Below are 22,864 nucleotides of genomic sequence, written 5' to 3'. Positions count from 1 at the left end.
TGTTTCATGCAGCTCAGCTGAGAGCGAACGTGTGAGCTGTTCCAGCTGCTGCCCTTAAATTACTGGAAGCCTCAAGTTCAACCAGAGTCTGCCTGAGGTTATGTAGTTCTACCCTCAGGGCTTCTCTGTGGCCCTGGGACTCTATTGATATGGATTTGTGCAGAGTCTCCAGTGCCGCCCGTCCGTCCCTGTTGGACGCCAACATGTCTTCCCTGTGTGATTGGCAAATGAAGTCTGTTGCCTGCTGTTGTTGCTCCATCTGCCTTTCAGGGGGGATAATGGAAGTGGCCACCCTCTCCATTGCCTGAGCCATCATTTCTACTGATGCTGCCTGTTGGGTTGCCATACCGTACATGGAGTTTTCCCATACAGTATTGCCTGGTGGCATGCGGCCACCGCGTCGACGGGCACCACACCTGTTTGCGGCAAGGCGATCTGCACCTTGCTGTGCTGGCACTGCCTGAGGCTGCAGGACTGCATTCCCCGTCTGATCTGCTGGCTCAGGAACTGGATCAGATGCTGTGGAGTGTGACCCTTATCCGTAACCGCCAAAGGCGGACCTACCAACACTGACATCCCCATAGAGGGTTCTACCCCTGGTGCAGGTGGGTTGGACAGAACAGAATCCCTGCCAGAAACACTTACCTGCGACGGCACATAAGTCTCATCATCTGACTCAGCACCTGAATAAAGGTCTGGGGAGGTGCACTCAGAGGCACCCCTAGACAGTATGGTCTGCAGTGACATTGGGTTTTCACCCACCACCACACCACGTCCCCCACTGGTGCCCGGTCGTGCCTGAGATTCCTCCTGGGTCTGCACCATCTCCTCAACCTCAACAGCACCAAGGGCGTCATCACCTGCAAAAGCATGAAAGACAACAAATGGAAACAGGCATGAGCACCATAGCACACAGATAGGCCGTGACAAGCCAGAGATCCAGTACATGATTTACACATGTCCCACATGACTATAACCCTGCCATGCATGCACTGTCAAAGAGTTGCAAGTGGAGTCAAAAAGGCAGACACTGGGGAGAGCAAGATGGAAATGCAACACATTTGCAGCATGTTGGGTAGCACTGGCATCACACATCAGGCTGTGAGTAGCATGTCCAATACACATCATACAGATGTCATGTAGCATAGCCATGGTAAATTTAAAAACTACAGCAATATCTCAGTGAATGAGTACTGTCACACATCCATGTCACATCGACACGATGCGAAGATTGATGCTGAATAGTGTTGCAAAATATGCTTGTGCCACACACTGAAATCCAGTGTCCAATAACACAGTCATTGTGGGCTGATCAATCGTTGGTCACTTTAACATTACAGGAAACATCTGTCATCTTCCACAAGCAAACAGGCCCTAATAAAAAATGTCTGCAGCCCAATACTCCATCGGCCTGAATGGTGTAATCATTAACATATCCTGGTCAAAATAGTGGCCCAGTGTGGGCTGTAAACAATGACCGAACCATATCACAAATGTTGCAATAGGGCAGAATAATTGATGGACCAGGACCAACACTGTCCCGGCTGGGAGACTCAGAGCTGGGGTGTATAGAGCTGCAGCTGCCCCTGCAGCCTCCCCACCCTGCCTACTTGGGGCAGCAGATGACATCGCTGCCCCAGATCCATGTGGCCTGGTGACACCAACTTGCACCAACACACGTGGCTTAGACTTGCTGACCTGGAAGTCAGCCTGGGAGTCATCCTGTTCCGGCTCAGGTGCCACAATGGGCTGGTCCAACAAGGGCTGAGCTGTGATGGTGTCAGCCATGTTTCCCTCAACCATGGGGGGGGATGGGTGTCCCTGATTGGTCCTCCACACATGGGGGTCTAGGAGCACCCTGCAAATCCTGACCACGCCCCCTACCGTGACCACCACGCCCACCTTTTGGAGGTCGGCCACCTTTGCCTCCCTTACGGCTAGGTTGCCTCCCAAACATGGCACTGATGTTGTTGTGCGTATGGGAGTTGCAGTAAACAATTGTCCTGGGCAATTGGGGGTGAAAGGGGCAGGGTACTAGATGGAATTTTTACCCTAGTGCTCTAGCAAGGCTGTCTGTGACCACTGGGTGAAGATGATGGGTCATGCAATGCACAGGCACCCCAAAAACAAAAAGCAACGTGCATGTAACCCTTGGAAGACCATGTGCGTGGAAAAATGAAACCGCACTACGCTGTGGCACCCAGAAACACAGAAACAAGCGTACGCGTGTTAGACACAGCCTACAATGACCTCTGAAGGGGTACGTGACACACGGGGCAAGCACAGTTGGTAAATGCGTGCGTGACTCAACGTCTGCCTGGAAAAAGCACGTGAAAAAAACGCGCGTGTGCGCGTAGGCAACACCCCCGCCAAAAGAAGAACTGTACGCTGTCTGAGGAGACAGGACAAAAGAAGAAGTGAACGCTGTTTGAGGAAACAGGCCCAAAAAAAACAAAAGAACGCTGTCAGAGGTAACAGGCAGTACGAACTTGAAATGCTATGAAGTAATCGCATGTGAACCGACAAGAAGTACAGAATTCAGCCACTCGCTCTCCACGAAAAGCATGTACAAGGGAATGGGGTCCTACACGTACCTTTTAAAGCGGCCCACACGTACAGCGTCACTTACACGTGTACGCGCTAAGGCCCTTTCCTCCAATTACACGAGCTGACACTCGGACGTGAAGTTTTTGGACGTGTACGATGAACATGCACCCGTGTTGATGGAAACGCCTGCACGCGTCACGTCACTTACGTGCGTAGGCCCTTTCCTTATATTACATGCATCCACACGCGGACGTGCCGTTTTTTCACGCGTGCTGAACCGCTATGCCCACGTCAAGAGGGAAACGCCTGCGCGAGTCACATCACAGAAGTGCTTCCACGCTAAGGGCCTTTGGTCCAATGAAACCGCGTACATGTGCTGACGCGCTTATGCGCGAAGGGCCTTTCCTCGAATTACACGCTGACGTGCAAGATTTTCACGTGCCAAATCACTCCGTATCAAGCTGGCCATGAAACAACACACGTAAGACCACGCTCCTGCCCAGAAGGCCGAATTACTGCCCCCCAGAGCCCTGAGCACGCTCCCACCTGCCATCTGCTGCTGCCTGCCTGCCTGCTGCCCACGTGTCCTGCTATTTGCTGCCTGCACGTCAGCCAGGGGTGCAGTTGCTGTGACCACCCCTGCTGGAACCGAAGACTCCCGACTGGGATACCATCACTCCTCAGCCAAGCCCCAGGTCCCAGTTGCCCACCCACTCCTGCCTCCGGGGTTGCCATGTCGGGCACAACACCATCTGGCACCACTGGTAACCCCCAGCCAGAGAAGCAGAGGGCCACCAGCTTCAGTGCCAGGGAAGATGGTGTCCTGGTGGAGCAAGTCCTGGGGCAGTATGATGCCTTCTTTGGAAGTTTGAGCACCGACAATGAAGGACGGACCAGGATCTGGATGGACATCGTGACTGCCATCAACGCGCAGGGGGTGGCAGTCCGCGACTTACAACATGTCAAGAAGCTCTTGGAGGACTTCAGGTCCAGGACCCTCAACAAGGCCCGGTGCCTGTTGAAGGCAGTGAATGCCAAGGGGCGCCGGGGCCACCTGTCCGACCACCACATGACGGTCCTGGAACACATATGCCCAGCGCTCCACATCCAGGTCCTTGAGAGGCAGACCTGTCTGAAGTCAAGTGGTAAGTGTACATGCTTACTGATTGGACGCTGTGCGTGTGGTGGTGTGCCAGTAGTGTGCAGGTTGCACATGTGTTTTCGTAGGGCCATGTAGGGATGTGTATGAACAGGTGTGTGAGGCTGCCACATGTGAGTCCTCTTAGGTGTGAGACACATCAATGGTGTATGTGTTGGTAAGCATGCTGTGCAAATGCAGGTGTGGGAGCACACATGTTTGAATTTCTGTGTATGTACATTGGCATGGTTGTGGTGTCACAAATGGATAGTGGTTCCTGCTGCATGTATAGGCACTGTGTACATGTGCATGTCTGTGTACTTGACAAGTGTGCAACTGTGATGCAACATGGATGCACGTGACACTGATGTGTAGAAGGCTGAATGCCAGATGTGACATCTATGGCGATCGCATCATTGCGACAGTTGGAGGAGATGTAGACATGCATGTAAGTGTGGTGGCAGGTGTGCATGTCTAGTGCACTCCCTGTGTTTCATGTGATGTCAGGCTCACCTTCGGTTGTTCATGCTGTTGTATGTGTATGGATGTTTCTGCCTGGTGCAATATTGCTGTGGAAATGCTCATATGTGTGAGTAGAAATGACATGTGTGTCGTGGAGTGTGATGCCATGTCTGAAGTTTGACACTGCCACTCATGTGCAACTTTCATGTGTGTATCAGACCATTGTACAGTGCCCTGATGTCTGTGTTTTATCTCTCCCTGTCTGCAGCGTCAACTGATGTATAGGGCGGAGAGGGTGCTGTGGAGCACAGCGGCAGGGATCGCACCACCAGCCGGAGACGCAAGGCGCAGCTCCCCTCCCAGATTGTCATCTCGTCGGGGAGTGAGGAGTCTGGTGCCGCGTCCCAAGGCGCAGCTGCCGAGGGTAGGTCCAAGAGGCAGAGGTCGGAGGTGGACTCCTCGGCAGCAGAAGGGGCAGCAGAGACCCCACAGGGTCCAGCGGAGGAAGATGGCATGGAGTCATCCAGGTTGGTGGGGCGTTTCGTGGAGGAGGAGGCCACAGAAGGGACACACACAGGGTCTGGAGGTGGGGAATCCACTGGTGCTAGTGGTGCAGTGCAGGGGCAGGGACAGGAGGCAGCACAGGCTGCTGCGGCGGTGCCTGTGTGTAATCCTGTCCCTGATCCTGTCACTGCATCATCTGGCACCAGCAGGGATGCCTATGTCCAGACCCGTTTTCAGGGAGGGGATGGGCGCACAACAACTGGCCTTCCTCTCCCTGCAGACGTGGCTATCCGGGACAGTGTTGAGCCTGTCCTGGCTGGGATAGCGTTGCATCAACAGGGCATGCGAGGTGACCTGCAGTCTTTTTGTGGAGAGAATGCACGTCTTCTCGCATGCCTCTTTGACCACGTTGACCTACTGGGACAGGTCACCAGTGCTGGATTCCTCTGTGTGCTGGACCTTCTTGCGACCACCTCCTCACCTAAACCCCCTATGCGTCAGTCGTCCTCCATGCCATCTTCACACCCATGTATCACCTGGGTACCCCTTGGAGCTGCCCCTGACCCAGCGGCCAGGCTGGTGGAGGGCACATCCCTGCCACAGTCGGGAGTAGGACGTCCAGCAGGAGTGGCCACCACGACAACTGCACCCCAGTTAGAGGAGGACGTGCAGGCAGCAAGAGCCAGGACGCAGGCACAGGCACAGCAGCAGCAACATGGTGGGAGCAATGATGGCTCGGGGCCTTCAACATCGGAGGGGCAGGCATCAGCCATAGTGTCGGAATAGAAACAATATTATGCCTTCTATTCATCTATTGTAACAATTGTATGTGTATTGCCCTATGCAAAGTTGTCTAAACATCATGTGCGAACAAACTCCATGGCAAGGTCTTGACCTTAGAGAAACCAATGTAAGCCGCCATCTTGGATTGAGCTGCCATTTTAGGATCTCTTATTATGTAGAAGTCACCCTGAACATCAAAATGGAGGCCAAATGACATTCTGAGTAAGATTCTGGCCGTTGTGTCCTCTGTACAACTGAATAATTAATATGCCTGCAGGCCACTTGTCGGGCTCGCGAACAGAGACCTTGTCCTACCGTTGACCTATATGTAAATGTACTACTTAAATCAGCTAAACTAATCCAAATGCATATATTAAAGGATTGACCTGGCAAGGAATAATTAAATATTTCGCAGAATGGTTAACCCGCAAGAGGGTTGGCCAAGGGCTGGACAAATTGTATAAAAGGCCCGGGTATTCCAATATGCTGTCTCTCACTAACACATCGAACTCTCGTTGAAGTTCGTTATGTTATACTGAGAGCTGAATAGCTATCCATTTGTCAATTGACTTGGTAACTGTTGTAGCTTGAAATAAAGCACTTGTATGTTTCTTTGTAACCTGTGTTGGTGTGTTTCTATTTGGGCTTCCCGGCCTCATATTATTTTTCTGTTTTCACAGTAGGGCAGGAGGACCCCGGATTTCAAGTGTCTTCCCTGTGGCAGCAGTTGGGGCCACGCCGTAGATGCGAAGCGGCATCAGGCGGAAGAGGCACGGCTCACAATGGTCAGGGCAGAGAACTCCATGCAGAGGGCCCTGAGGTGGGCTGAGTGCCTCGAGGCAATTCGCAGCGAGTTGGAGGAGAACATGTCGTCGTCCCTGCGAACCCTCGGGGCCATGGAAGAGGACCGCCTCCAGGACATTGAGCGGGAGTTCGATGATGCCCTGGCCCGGGACATCAAAAAGTGAGCTGTCGGACTAGCCCGCTACCATTGTAAATAGTTAAATAGTGTTAGGTTTCCTTTCTGTTTTTGTTTATTTTGGGATGCTTGGACAATGCACCACATTTCTGTATATTGTTCTTTATTAGGTAGTGTTTTTTGTAGGTTTCATTTCATTTGTTGGGCTCATGGACCCTGGATTGGTGATTTGTATATAGTTGAACAGTATATGTTTCTCGTTTTTATTTTAATTTCACCATGCCGCAATGGATTTCATATATATTTTTTTCCCTTGGATTTGCTTGGTTGGACTGAGACTTTGGACAAATTTTCATTTGGATTTCTTTGGATTCTGAATTCATATTTTTTATTTTTTTCCAGACATGCTGCATTTTATTTCTTATTCGCGTTATTGAGTGTTTTTTTCATTACATTCATGTTGTGTTAAACATATTTTTCTTTCATACTTCGATGTGTGCTATTCTCTCATTGGTTTCATGCATGTCATGATATGGGTTTTCACATTCACTTGCACCCATTGTGTGTGTGTGACGGACATGTGTTCATGTACATACTTGCCATTTGGGTTGTATCATGTAATGGGCATTTCTCTGTGGGTGGATGCAATACTTGGTTGGGTCTTTGGGCTGGGGTGGCGTGGGGTGTGATATGGGTGGCCATGAGGCCCATGATTGAGGAACGTTATGACATGGGTGCTGGGGGACATGTGTGGGGCCTGCTGGCAGGTGCCCCTGACTGCTGGAGGGTGGGGTGCTGGGGAACATGTGTGGGACGTGAGTAGTGGCTTACTGGCAGGTGTCCCTCACTGCTGGGGGGTGGGGGTGCTGGGGGACATGAGTGGGGGCCTGCTGGCAGGTGCCCCTGACTGCTGGGGGTGGGGGTGTTGGGGGACATGAGCGGGGGCCTGCTGGCAGGTGCCCCTGACTGCTGGGGGGTGGGGGTGCTGGGGGACATGTGTGGGACATGAGTGGGGGCCTGCTGGCAGGTGCCCCTGACTGCTGGGGTGGGGGTGCTGGAGGACATGAGTGGGGGCCTGCTGGCAGGTGCCCCTGACTGCTGGGGGTGGGGGTGCTGGGGGACATGTGTGGGACATGAGTGGGGGCCTGCTGGCAGGTGCCCCTGACTGCTGGGGGGTGTGGGTGCTGGGGGACATGTGTGGGACATGAGTGGGGGCCTGCAGGCAGGTGCCCCTGACTGCTGGGGGTGGGGGTGCTGGGGGACATGAGCGGGGGCCTGCTGGCAGGTGCCCCTGACTGCTGGGGGGTGGGGGTGCTGGGGGACATGAGCGGGGGCCTTCTGGCAGGTACCCCTGACAGCTGGGGGGTGGGGGTGCTGGGGGACATGAGTGGGGGCCTGCTGGCAGGTGCCCCTGATTGCTGGGGGTGAGGGTGCTGGGGGACATGTGTGGGACATGAGTGGGGGCCTGCTGGCAGGTGCCCCTGACTGCTGGGGAGTGGGGGTGATGGGGGACATGAGTGGGGGCCTACTGGCAGGTGCCCCTGACTGCTGGGGGGTGGGGGTGCTGGGGGACATGAGTGGAGGCCTGCTGGCAGGTGCCCCTGACTGCTGGGGGGTGGGGGAGCTGGGGGACATGAGTGGGGGCCTGCTGGCAGGTGCCCCTGACTGCTGGAGGGTGGGGGTGCTGGGGGACATGTGTGAGACATGAGTGGGGGCCTGCTGGCAGGTGCCCCTGACTGCTGGGGGGTGGGGGTGCTGGGGAACATGTGTGGGACATGAGTGGGGGCCTGCTGGCTGGTACCCCTGACTGCTGGGGGTGGGGGTGCTGGGGGACATGAGTGGGGGCCTGCTGGCAGGTGCCCCTGACTGCTGGGGGGTGGGGGTGCTGGGGGACATGAGTGGGGGCCTGCTGGCAGGTGCCCATGACTGCTGGGGGGTGGGGGTGCTGGGGGACATGAGTGGGGGCCTGCTGGCAGGTGTCCCTCACTGCTGGGGGTGTGTGGGTGCTTGGGAACATGAGTTGTTGATCACTAGTGCAAGGTGACATGTGGCTTGGCTGGGGGGCATGCCCATGGTGGATGGGCTGCCTGCGGGACATGACCAGGGGTGCAGGGTAGTCCCCTGTGGTGTGGGCTGCCTGTAGGAGCCGTGGAGGGTGTAGTGGGAACACCTGGGAGGACCCACACTGCCAATTCACGTGTAGGACTCCCCACGCACCCCCGAAATACACGTACCCTGCTCCAATCGCATGTGAAACTTCCCGCGCACCCCAGGAATACACATACCCCACTCGCACAGGGCATTTCTCGTGTGAAATTCCCACGCACCCCAGGAATACATGTATCCCACTCGCACAGGGCATTTTGCGTGTGAAACTTCCCACGCACCACCGAAAAAGACGTTCCCCTCTCCAACCGCATGTGAAACTTCCCGTGCACCCCAGGAATACACATACCCCACTTGCACAGGGCCTATCACATGTGAAAATTCCCGTGCACCCCTAAAATACACGTACCCCACTCTCACAGGGCATTTCGTGTTTGAAACTTCCCGCGCACCCCAGGAATACACATACCCCACTCGCACAGGGCCTATTGCATGTGAAACTTCCTGCACACCCCAGGAATACACGTACCCCACTCGCACAGGGCCTATCGTGTGTGAAACTTCCTGCACACCCCAGGAATACACATACCCCACTCGCACAGGGCCTATCACGTGTGAAACTTCCCGCGCACCCCAGGAATACACCTACCCCACTCGCACAGGGTCTATCGCGTGTGAAACTTCCCGTGCACCCCAGGAATACACATACCCCACTCGCACAGGGCCTATCGCGTGTGAAACTTCCCACGCACCCCAGGAATACACATACCCCACTCGCACAGGGCCTATCGCGTGTGAAACTTCCCGCACACCCCAGGAATACATGTACCCCACTGGCACAGGGCCTATCGCATGTGAAACTTCCAGCACAACCCAGGAATACACGTACCCATATTGCACAGGGCTTATCGCGTATGAAACTTCCAGCGCAGCCCAGGAATACACGTACCCCACTGGCACAGGGCCTATCGTGTGTGGAACTTCCCACGCACCCCAGGAATACACTTACCCCACTCGCACAGGGCATTTCGCATGTGAAACTTCCTGCGAACCCCTGTTATACACGTACCCCGCTCCAATCGTGTGTGACACTCCCCGTGCAGCAGGGTATGTGTTTTCAGAGGGGTGCGCGGGGAGTTTTACAGGCGTTTTCGTGGTTGGGGGCCTGTGCTCCATGTACGGGATTTGTGCGCTGTGCAATTGTGCACGGGGAGCGGTTGGGGGCGTAACTGGCGCTGCTGCAGGGTCGCTGCATCACTCTGCGCCATGGCTGGTTTTGGAAACTAAAATCTATGAATACGCTGTGCGCAAAAATGGATTTTAGCGCACGAGGCTGGCGCAGAAATTCACACGCGCACACTGTGCGCCAGCTGCATGCGCCACTTGTGCACTGAATTCTATGAATTACCCTCTCAATCTAAAACACATGGTTAGATTTCTAAATTCTCTTGACTGATATTTCACTAGGTAATCTTCAGGTTTTGGGGAACATTTCCAAAATGAGATACTTTCACAATAAAGTTTGGAGTTTAGCACAATTATGTTATTTTCCAACCAATCAAAGGCTTTTACAATCTCCTTAACCTTCAATGAATTGCTTCTCAGAGTTAACAATGACAGCACAAGATCTGACAATTTTTTCTCACAACATATTTTCAGATTATGCATAAAGTTACCATAAGAATCATCTTTGATGTAGTAATATATTGAGTCACTCTTAGCTACCATGCATTTCCTTAATAAAGATAGTTTTTTATTGTACACGATACTTGTAAGCGAGTATAATCCCAATTCGTAGCGAATCACCTCTAGCAGAATACACTTAGGAATATAGAATAGTATTTTTCACCAAATCATGGCTTCAATTGCTGCAGTAAAGGAATTATTGAATCCGGAAAGAATTCTATCCCATGGTTAGTCTTGGAATGACCTTTAACCTGTAAAATTGTATATAAGGGGCTAGTGTGAATTTCCCAAATTTTCTTTCTATTCCCCTTATTTGGTTCAATTCTTCTTTAGCTTTTAGTATTAGGTTGTTTTTCGTTAGGACACATGAATTACTAACAAATACATACCCTAAGAAGCGTAATACCGCTTGACTTTTGATTTTCACGCCACTACAGTTCGAAGAGGAGAAGAACGGAGTCACACTTTTACTAACAGATTGGAAAATAATGGTTTTACTAGGATTGATTTTTAGTTTTCTCTCCTCTGTAAAGTTACCAAAGTCCTTAATTTAATCAATCTCTGTAGACCTGTTTTTGTGCAGTCCAGTAGTAAAAAGTCATCTACATAGGCGACCCACCTGATGGTAATCCCTCCTATCTTAGGTCCAATAAGGTCACTTGTGTTTAGAATCTTGCCTGCTTCAGAGACATAAAGGTTAAAGAGGATGGACGCCAGCCTACACCCTTGCTTCAGTCCATTGCCAGTTGCAATTGTATTGGACAGAAGACTTGTATTGCTCAACCTCACCTTCATAGATGTTTCTGGATAATTACATCCAGCAACCCTCTTTCAATGCCTAACGATGACATTGTTTTCCACAATGCTCGTCTATCTACGAGATGAAGCGCCGAGGGCAGGTCCATTGACGCAATATACAAATGTTTCCGAAATTTTGATTTAACTAGACTCAGTAATTGAGCAACCAGAATACCACCCGCATCAGTCCCAATTGATTTACGAAAACCTATCTGTCTATAATCTAGGATGGAATTAGCGTCCATCCATATAGTACGTTTTTTCAATATGATGGTTGCAAACATTTTTCAACATTCAATAACATAATTGGCCGGTAGTTTTTAGGACATAGCCGATTACCTTTTTTAAAGAGCAACAAAACATAAGACATTTCCATGAGTCGGGAATCTTTTTTTTCACAAATGTCCCAAAGGACAAATGGTTAGGACCTGGTGTGGAGATTTATTTGGCTTTTTTAATAGTTCTTTTAATGTTAACAACAGATATAACCAGGGACCACCCAACTTCTGTATTATCCTCTTGTACCCATTCAACTCAACATCAGAGTTCCTATATAAGGAACCAAAGTAAGCTGACCATTCTAAAGAGTCAATCGGATTCATTTGCAATTGTTGTTGTGAAGTTTGGATACTATTTATAAGTGACCAAAAACTACGTGAGTTGGTTCCCCTGATTGCTCTAATCATGGACTCACCGTCATTTTGGGCAATGACACCTTTAACACTTTTAATCCAATTTGTATATGTTTGTTTACATTGTTTAATCTTTAGTCTCCTCTCCAGGTCCCCCATGTCCCATTTTTTTATACACCGAATAGCTTTTCTGAGATTTGCCTTTGTTTTTTTTATAATTTGGACATAGGTATGCTTATGAACTTGGTTCTTATCTTGGGTTACTATTGATAATACTTTGATACAATCTAATATGCATTCTATATACTCTGCAAATGAGTCCACAGAATACCTGACAAGTAGAATATGTTAAATCCTGTATCCAAATACAGTTTAGTTGTGCTAATTTACCCAGAGTTCACTTTACACGCCTTCCACTATTGCAAATTTCAATTTGCATTGAAAAATATGTACCCACTTCACTGTCCTTGATCCAAGGCAATTAAAAACTTAGTAAGGCATGGTCGCTGTGCAAATTACTCAATATTCTAAAGTTGTTGAAGAACAGCAAGTCATGAACACTTACAAAGATATAATCTATAATCGAGCTGGAACCACGAGCCGACCATGTAGGTAAATATTGGCTCTAAGCCCCAACTCCTTCCACAGTCTAAACATTGACACCCTCTGTATCTTTTGTTTCGGACAGTTGGCACATTGGCTCGAGTCAGGTGCATTTCATCTTTTCATCTTTTGATAAAGTACAATCCGCATTTAGATCCCCCGCGAGTAATAGGAAGCCCTGTGGGTGGATGTTACGCCAATTACTAATCTCTATAATCTGACACTCAAGAAACTCATCCAGGGAACACACACTCACTGAGCATATATTCCAGTAGACATTGAACATCAAAATATGAGCATTACCGCTGTTAGTTGCCAATTGTAAGCTGGCACAAATGGTACAATGCATCACAAAGGAACTGACCTCAAGTCTAATTCTATTGTCATTTCTGTATGCAAAAACAAGGCCACCGCTTGGTCAACCCCAAAGGTTTTTTTTTCCCTGGTAAGATTGTGTTAAACCCATCCACATACAGATCAGTTGTGACCCAAGTTTCTTGCAACAGAATAAAATCAGAGTTGTTCAGTATATCACTTTCCGAAGTACCATGCAACAGATGTTTATAACCCCTTGGTATTCCATGAAACGAGTTGGAAGTGGTTCACTTCGCTAAAGTGATTTTGGTGTCTGTTTTAATTGCTCTATTGAGTTACGCAAAGGCAGGGCAAGCCAACGCCATTCCTGCATGTCTTTTAAGCAGGACTTGGCTTTATTTATCATCTGCACCCCATTGTTTTGTAATGGGGTTATCACATTTGTTTTGCCTTCCACTACTTTCCCATATTTAGAATTTGGTAGATTGTTGGAGGGGAGGACTATGAAGGGGACAATATCAAATCCTTTTTTTTCTGAAGGTTACCCACTTCTTTCAGGAGTAAAGCACATACCAATGGTGATTTAATGATTAGCCGTACATAGTCAAAGCGATAATTATGGATAATGTCCACCCGTTATATGTCTGAAGATGTTATTAGACATAGTTTTTGAATTTCCCTGAACATATTTAAAATGTATGGTCTTTTCAGTGCACTTGGTCCCCCTTCCTCATACACATAATACATGGTTAGGCTAGGTTCATTAGAAAAGGCAGGGACCTAAGGTACCCATTGGCTCTTCAATATGAGTAGGATTGCTGGATTTTTTGGGCACATCATTAGATACATTCCTAGCTTGGTCAGTGTTTAATGTTCCCCATCCCAATGAATCTTGAGTCTACCCTAAGATCGAAGTGTGCCCTACATTATCCTCTACCTGTGTAGGGTTTGGTAGCTTTTTAATCGGTGTGTCATTATACTCATTTTGCTTTCTCTTTCATAGTATATTTTCGATCATCTACAAAGGGATTGTTCTGTGAGCCCTTCCAATGTTGCTTCTGTACCAACTTTGGTTGTTTCATAACCGGGGCAGCCTTGGTACACTTCACATTTTGGTCAGCTATGCCACCACCGGAATCTTCCAGCTGCCCCACGCTACCCACAATGGCCATTTCCAAATTAGAATCTGTAGCATATTGCGAATCATCCAGGCAGATTACTGAGTGACCCTTCGGATGTGAGGGCACAGAAGGTGCCAAGGGACCCACCGAGGAGGGAGTATTAGCACGTGACTGAGCATCAGGGTTTTTAAATATATCAAATATATCTGCCACTCCCCTTTCCATAGTCTTAGATTACTGTCTATCCTGCCTGTCATCTCTTTCTGTTTTAAAGCTTCTGTGAGGCTGTTTGACCCATCTGAATACTCGGTTTGATTAGTGGACTCTGATTCCAATGTGGTCGGAGACATATGACTAGACCCATATTGGGCTGTTGGCAAACTAACTAATTTTTTGGCGGGTCCCTGGGTTGTTGCTTCTTCTTTTTAGTGCTCCTCCAAGTCGACGCACAAGTCCATGCCTCTCATGAACCTGCGTGAACTCATATTAGAGCCCATATTCAGGGACATATTTTCTTTACGTTTAGCTTTTTTTTCCTTTTTTTTGGAAGTTTTTGTTGCCAGAAAGACATAGGGCCTCATTACACGGAAGGCGGTAGCCATGGCGCTAAGGCGGTAGCCATGGCGCTATTAATGCCATGGCTACCCCCTTATCGCCGTCGGAGGCCGGGTTCCCGGAATAGGGACTTAACGGCCTACTCCGACCCTGGAAGACCTGGTAAGTCCCCATTCCGGGAACCCATCCCCATTCCCATTTGAGCCCCCATAGGGCTCAATGGGAATGGGGAAGGAGCAAATAACGGTACCGCAATTTGCGGTACCGTTATTTGCACTAAAGTCCCTCAGTGGGTCCTGCCCTTAACGTGTGGTCTGACCACAAGTTAAGGACAGGACCCGTTGAGGGACCTCGTAGTAGGGCGGTGGGGATTACCGGCACTGGTGCCCTTACCGGTGCCGGTAATCCCCTACCGCCTTCCGTGTAATGAGACCCATTATCTTTACTTACGCAATTATCTCTCCCTCGGAAGATACTGGATATGCTGTTGAATTAGGTGGGTGTGGTTGGACATAATCTTGACTGAAAATAGTCTGATCCGGAATCAAGATGGGTTCACTCCCAGGGTCCTGTGCCTGTTCTACTGTTACCAAGGAAGAGATAACAGGATTTTTGAAATTTTCTTCAGTGTTTACCAGCATGATGCACCCACTCATTCATCATCATGCGACAGAGATCAGGCATGGCCGTTAGGGCTAAAACTATTTCATTTAGTAATCTCAAATGTTTTTTAAATTCTATATACATCAGACCATTCACGCTTGTGTGACCTACTTCGTCAGGTTCACTCTCCCTTTTGCTCTGGTGGCTGCTGCACTCTTCGTGATTGTTTCCAAATGCTGTGTAAGACCCATGAGAGAGATGTCCCCTGTACTAAAGATTGGCGGAGTGTTGGCAGACATAAAGCTTGAATTCAAAGCAGTATTAGATAGTGTGTTGGGTGCCGAGTTTGCCTCTCCATCATATAAAAACTGTGATGATTCAGGAAAAGCAGCATTACTTGTGTCCTGCTCGCGACCCCCTTCCAGCGAGCATGTCTGGGCACATTCGATATGATCTTTGTCCGTGTCGGACGACCCGGGCAATGAGGTCGCAACTGCCAGCGCCATACTGGCGTGTCTAGTCAATACTTTGCATGCCGGTATTGGGTTTCGATTCTGTTTGCTATTGACTGTCGCCATTATGAACAGCGAATGCACATATTATTATTTTTTTTTCCTTTGCCGTGACTCTCTTTTTATTGCTGCCACAGACCTGCGCTAGTACACACTGTATAAATTCTAGCACAGCGAACAATAAACGTAACTCTGCGCATCTGTTGAGCACTGCGTGTTAACCACCAAAAATAACTCCCGGAATTCGACTCGGAAGCTAACATACCAATGCCTGATGCCTTCCAGGCCTACCAGACACAACAGGCACAACAGGCTACTTGTGAGGCTACTTGCAGAGGCGCATGCAGAGATGGCGTGCGGCCTCGGAGTTAAGTAGCCTCCTCGTTAAATGGGGGCGGGCCTACAAATAATGGAGAAATATACTTTTATATAATGGTTTCAGAGGCTGATATATTAAGTGCAGCAACTATTAAGTGATTGAGGCAACATTCACCAAAATGATAAGTCCAAAGTCCAAAAATAAGGATTTATGCTGCAATTCTCATACGATTTTCTAAGTCACAGGCACAACAGGCTACTTGTGAGGCTACTTGCAGAGGCAAGCGCACAGATGGCTTTGAACCTCAGAGTTAAGTAGTGTCCTCCTTAAATGGGGGCGGAGCCAAAATTATAAGTCCAAAGTCCAAAAATAAGGATGTATGCTACAATTCTCATATGATTTTCCAAGGTCCATGGTCCACGTCCAGGAGAGTGTCAGGCACAACAGGCTACTTGTGAGGCTACTTGCAGAGGCGCGCACATAAAGCAATCAAAGAAGTTGCCTCAAATTGTGCATCCACTAGGCCATACACCCTTTCTAAACTGCCACATCATTCACTAGCTGTAGTCCAGCACTAATAAGATATGCTAATGCCAGCTGTGTTAAACACAGCATTGGCCTGCTCATTTTGCAGATATAACCCATGAGGCCTTCGTAGGAGGTAGTGGTTGAGAAGCTGTGGACCTGGTACCATGCATTAGAAGCCGGTTTTGCTTTAAACACTTCCTCAGCTTATTACTGGTCAATCTGAAGTTTGCGTGTATCCTTGCTGTGCATTGTTTGTTGGATGTCACTTGTAGGGTATCCTTTCCTGTCTGTAGACATAATTCCCTAATTATGTTTCTGTATTGGCGTCTGGGCATGCTCACACTGAGACCCAGCCCCTCCTCATCTAAAATTCTCCAAAAACGAGATGCAAAAGAGCGCATGTACCCCATTTGATTGGCCGATGTTGCAGCCATTTTATACTCACATCCAGAAACTTAAGCTGTATTAATGAGTATGTATGGTTCATGGTCACAAACATGTTAATGCTTGGGTGGGTGTTGTGCACAGTGATGTGAGCACCAAGCCATGTGTCTGTTATGTATTTAGAGGTTTAACCATACAAACCTTTTATCACAGTCTTGTTTATCAAATATAGAGATCTCTTATCACTGTTGTATTGAAATTCTGTGTGATTTAATGCAAAGCAGACAGGAACACTCATTGGTATTATTTGTCCTCTTCCCAGTCTCATGGAGGTATTTTGAAAGAGTACAGAGGAATGATAACCTTCTATCAGAAAATAATTCATAGGGTTAGTCTAGTATTGCCCCATTCGAAATACAAGTGAGGTGGCACGAACAGAAAGCCTGCATCACATGCCCAGTGGTAAGTGGGCCCTCAGACCCCGGCAAGCTGGTTACATTGCTGTGTGCCAGTACAAACAGCATTCAGGCAAGGCCTTCCCTAAGAGCAGGTGACAGAAGACCAATTTACTTGGGCAGCATCAGCTTTGTTTTCACATTCGATTTCTTCTGTAAAGTACTTGAATTACAATGTAATGAAACCAACTTCATTTGTATAGCAATGATTTATTGGTATTTGGACACTCTGGTTTGTGTTGCTTCTTATAGGGCTAGAAACACTTTACATTTACTCACAAAGGCGTGTGTATCCTATTTTCTCTCACAGTGGATATACAGTATTCGCTTTTTTAAACAGTCAAATCAGGAAGCATTACCAAGTTTCTTTATCTTTCGCCTTCAGCAAATGTTGGCCATTTGCCAAATAAGAAAAATCATGGTAGACCAAAAAAGACCATCTTAACAAATGAAAGAGCACTGCTTGCTTACTAAATTACACAACAGCAGACATATGTACATGCATAGAAATATAATAAAACAACAGCCACTGTATAGATGCATTATTGGGCTTAAAGTTGTGCTTTTTTGTAATGCTTCTGAATCTCTGAGTGAGAGGTTTTCAACTGGTCAAGTAAGGTGAGTGTGTGAGCCCTGGATATGTATCACAACAAACCCCAACTTTATTATAAATCAAACCACATCCTTTTCAATCGGTGACGAAATGCTTTGGCAGTCGTATCATTGGCAGTCATATCACGAACAGTCTAAAGTTTGCATGTTTAATGTTTTTTTTTTTCAACTCATGACTACATGTCTCGGAAGTCAGTCAGTAGCGAGACCCAGTTGTGACTTTTATGACTGCGGCGCTTATAAATCAAGCTCACGGTGAAGCTCTTCCTGATGAAGCATTGAGGCTTCCTCTACAGGCAATTAAAGTTTAATGGAGCAAAGCTCAAAACGAAAATGCCTGTCAGCCTCTTCAGGTGTTTCAGCATCCAATGTTCCAGATTGCGCGAAGAGGAAGTGTATATATTTTGAGAATATAACTGTGTTTTGTTGGGTAGTTAAGTGTTGTTTCTAAATTCCTGCAGATTGCAGTTTTGCAAATATTTAGTTGTATGCAAATGTCTCAGTATTATTTGTTGCTTTCTGTTTTGATCTGATGGAACATTTTCAACCAGTTGACCACTGTGTTGATGGAACTGGGCAAGGGTTGATGGGCAGCTATTAGGCACAGCCCATCTCTCTATTTCAGGTCTGCTGCCCATGCCATAATGGCTGCCTGCTCTGCGGGTATGGAAGCCCTCCAGTCTCTCATGTTCAGTCACTGTCCAAAGGGGAGACATTCCGGGCCTCAATCTCAGCAGGCAGTAGGATAAGAAAGGGAGCACATTACTTTGCTTCTATGCAACATATGGTTCAGTTATGTTTGTGGTTTCTAAGACACCCGTAACCCAGGAATCTCTCACACATACCCAACACAGTAACAATATTTCAAAAGAATAATATATTTTGGTTACATGGGAAAGCTGGGATTTGAGCCCAGTTTCATCTCACTGCTTTCAATTTGCCAGCAAGCTGCATCTCCTCCCATCTGATTCCATCTTTGGTTTTAGACCAATGTAACAAGGTGGTGAAGATAGAGAATTCAATGGTAGAGCCGAGCTACTGGTGAACCAGGGGATCTGGGGTCACTCTCAGGGTCAATGATGATCTGGCATGGCAAACGACGCACACCTGGCTTGCTGCCTCCCCAGCACATAACACCAAAGCCAGGCCTGTCGGCCTGTCTAACCACCCCCAACACAACATAAGACCCCTACTGGGCATCCTGCCTCCAAACCAGTATGCATTACATAAAAGGTTAACATTATAATTGTTTATGAAGTAACACTATAAACCCATATGAGTGAGACTTTCTCTAAAGATAGTTAAGAAAAATAAGGCACAGCGTTTCAAAGTGATTTGCTTAAGATCACAACATCTATGAAGTGTGGAAGGTGGGGATTTGAGTCTGGTCTTCCCATTTCTTAGTTTTGCACTTTCTAAATTTACAGAGCAAGGAATCTTCATCTTCTCCTAGTACATCTTCAATATTAGAACCAACAACAAAACCCACTCTGCAAAGTTGTTATTCAAGGTCTAAACTAATACACTGTTCAATAAATCTATCTTTCAAAGCACCAATGTATCTACCAGGCGGAAAACTATTAATCATCTGTATCCAGCGGCAAAAATCTATAAGAGTCCAGACAATAGTACAGATTAAGATTATAAAATTCCCCAGGCCGCCAAGTGCCCTGCACTGCCCCCCCATTCCCCAGGGCGCCAAGTGCCCTACACCCCATTCCACAGGGCTCCAAGTGCCCTGCACTGCACCCGCATTTCCCAGGGCTCCAAGTGCCCTGCACCCCTATTCCCCAGGACTCCAAGTGCCCTGCACCCCCACTTCCAGGGCTCCAAGGGGCCCCCTGATCTCCCCAGGAGCCAGAACCCACTCTGACATCAACCATGGTCCTCGGGAGCCCCAAGACCTGCTGCCCCCAGCCACCCCATACCAAGTACTCGGGTATCCAAGGCACCCCGATACTCTGTGCCCTTGACGCTTCTTCGCCCACATCCTCGGCCCCCCACACCGGTACTTTCACTGGCGGGCCAGCCGTTCCGTGCCACCCCGCCCCCGGGCCCTCCTCCTGGTAGGCCCGCTCTTGCCCTACACAGAACCTCCGTCCTCATCCCCTGGGCTCCCCTGCACAACTCTCCTCCAATGACCTCTCGCTCCCGCCCCCCAGCACCAATCACACACACAGGCCGGTGCCGCCTCAGCCAATCAGAGGGCGGCCCGCGGCTGGCTGCCCTGTGCTCCTCTTGGGAATGCACTCACCGCTCCGACCGCCTCCTCCTTCTCCACCCGCGCGCCCGTGCACTTAGGCCACCCCGCCTCCACCGCGTCTCCCGACTCTCCACGCAGGCTCGGGAACCTGAGGAGAAAGGAACAAGATGGCGGCGGCCGGGGCCCCGCCCCCCACTCTGCCCATCATCAGCTCTGCCTCTCCCTCAGCAGACGTGACTGGAGCGAAAGGCGCAGGCGCAGGCAGGCCCGCAACCTGTGGCTATAGGCATAAAAGAAAGACCATTTCCCACTACAAGTCACAACAAAGGAAGTAGACATGGAAGAACGACTTCAAAAGCGAGCAAGAGGAAAACAGGGGATAAAAAAAAGCACACAGATTAGGAATGGAGACTGCTAATCTGCCATGGCAAGCCCTGGCTGGTACTGGCGGAAAAGCAAAAGAAAGGCAGTTGCACAAGTAATTTATCTGGTATAAGGAATTCCTCTCGGCGAAGAAGGGTAGCTCAGGGGCAACGTAGGTTCGACCCCAATCCCACGCTTAGAAACCACTCGCTGATATTAACCGTGTTATAAAAGAACGATTAGAATTATAATCTGCCATGCAATCTTTTTATCATTATATATGTTGCTCTTACACTATCTGAAATGTCGTCAGGCCGAGTATGATAGTTAATTTCACATCCTTACTGTTCATGGCTTGTAAGAATGTCATTGTTTTTTCCCTTGTTCCCTCCTTGCCTTGAAGCACTTTGAAACAGATTGTGTATAGGTGCTATATAAATAAACTATCATATCATATCATAATTCTAATGAAAACCAACTATAATTATAATTTTAGTCTGTACAATTCTGTTTACTTTCAAAGCACGGAGTCTCATGATAGAGCGACCTGAAAAAATATCAGAAATCTTAATTGAAACATATGTTCAATAAGCAAGTATGGATCACTTTGACAAACAAAAGATCAGGGTTGAGCCAGTCCAGCAATCAGGCCCAGTGGCATGCACGGCAGGCACGAATCTCAACAACAATCAACCAGCTGACTTATCTTTCCAGATGTGTACTCCTGCATCATTTACCCTATTTTCCTTACCCACTACCTTTATAGTGTACTTATTTTGCACAATATTCTCACTGCCCCATCACCCCTGTTCCTCACATTTAACTTTCAGACCTCTTTTCCAATTTTGCTTCATCCTTTAACGCGTAACTCATTCTCCTTCCCTTACCTTGCACACAACCCCTTTCTTTGCCCACATCGGTGAATCACCAGTTCCTTGCCACTCATCCCCTTCTAATGCCCTGGGTCATGTGTAGACAGTTGACCACCTTGATTTGCCAGTCAGCCTCTGCCAGACAGGACAAGAAGCCGTATTGTGGGTCTTGCTGGTAATTCTGGCTATAGGGTTTGCACTTGGCTGATGCACTGCAAAAGACACAAAGTGGACATAGCTTTGTTTGTGCTCCCAAATTTCACTTTCTTGGAAAGTCAGCTATACATTTTAATTCTTGAAAGCAGAGGGAACTTCAAAGGGAATCCACTGGTGATGGAGAGGGAGCAAGAGCAACATATTATATTTATCTGCGTTATCAAAGAAGATGGAGGGTGTGCGTTAGTGTGTGTTACTGTGTGGTTTGGTTTATGTTTATCTTTTTGTGACTGTGGTGATGTGGTTGAGTGTATTTCTGACTACATAAAGTGAAGGTGGAGGGATGTATCTGCAACTGTGTATCTATATATCTGAATCTGTTGTTGATTTACATATTTATATTTTTTTGGTCACATAGGATAAGAGTGTTCTGGACAATACAATGACAAATGATCATTCATATTGGGGTGGTAACAGTATGATTGTCATAATTTGGCAAATACATCTGATTTTACCACCAACCCTGTTCAAAACTATGGGCCTCATCACGAGTTGGGCGGTAATGCCAGCGCTATTAGCGGTGGCGCTAATAGCCCTACCGCCAAACCCCCCGGCGCTATTAGCGCCGGATCACGGGTTTGGCGGAAGGGTTATTGCCCATTCCCCATTGGGCCCATTCGGAAATTCCTCATTCCCATTGGGCCCAATGGGGAAAATGTGCGCTGTTACCGCTGGCAGATTTCCCGCCGGCGGTAATCGCGCCAAAAATCCGAAATTTTGCCGCAGATTTCCCCCCAGCTCAGAGAAATCCGCCAAAGGGCCCAATCACGACTTTGGCAGTAATGCCGGCGGTATTCCCGCCGGCGGTATTAGCCCTACTGCCGAAATCCCCGGTGCTAATAGCACCGGATCACAAGTTTGGCGGTAATGTAATTCCTCATTCCCCATTGAGCCCATTCGGGAATGCCCCATTCCCCATTGGGTTCAATGGGGAAAATTCACGCTCTTACCACGGGCGGATTTCCCGCCGGCGGTAATAGCGTGAATTTTTGACCGGATTTCCCCACAGCCAAGAGCTGGGGTGAAATCCGCTGAAGTCCTGATTTGGCGGACCCTTAAATCCGGCGGTAATAGCGCGACCGCCGGATTTAAGGGTTACCGCCAAAGTCGTGATGAGGCCATATGTGCGGTATTCCATGAGAATTCCAGTGGCAGTATTTTAGGCAGAATTGTACTGTATAGAAGGCAAGCACAGCTGCTTCTTTTCAATAGAGTGACTTGTTTTAGAAAGGACCATGTTAAGGGGATGAAAAGGTGGGAATCTTTGATTGCCCCCCAAACCTGCTCTACTATGTATTGCATTAAAGGTTCAGAACGTACCTTTTTGTGCATACAAAGATGTGCAATGGAGGTATGAGTCACCATTGTACATAATCCATTTCTACCTTCACATCGAAGGTGAAAAAGGCTGGACAAATGTTACTAAACACCTTTTCACTTACCACCTCCACTGGTGGTAAACTTTAAATTAGGCGAATTTTAAGAAATATGACCAATGGAGGAGCTCACATTCTCCAGTGCAATATCATTAGAAAAAATACACCCAAGACTAAACAACCTTTTTTCGTTTGTAGTCTACTAATAATGAATACCTGAATACATCTTTCTGTGTGTGTTTTTCAACTGTG

Source organism: Ambystoma mexicanum, chromosome 7p (assembly GCF_040938575.1).
Source record: "Ambystoma mexicanum isolate Mex_15411 chromosome 7p, UKY_AmexF1_1, whole genome shotgun sequence".
Lineage (NCBI taxonomy): Eukaryota > Metazoa > Chordata > Amphibia > Caudata > Ambystomatidae > Ambystoma > Ambystoma mexicanum.
Note: the sequence above shows the minus strand (reverse complement) of the source record.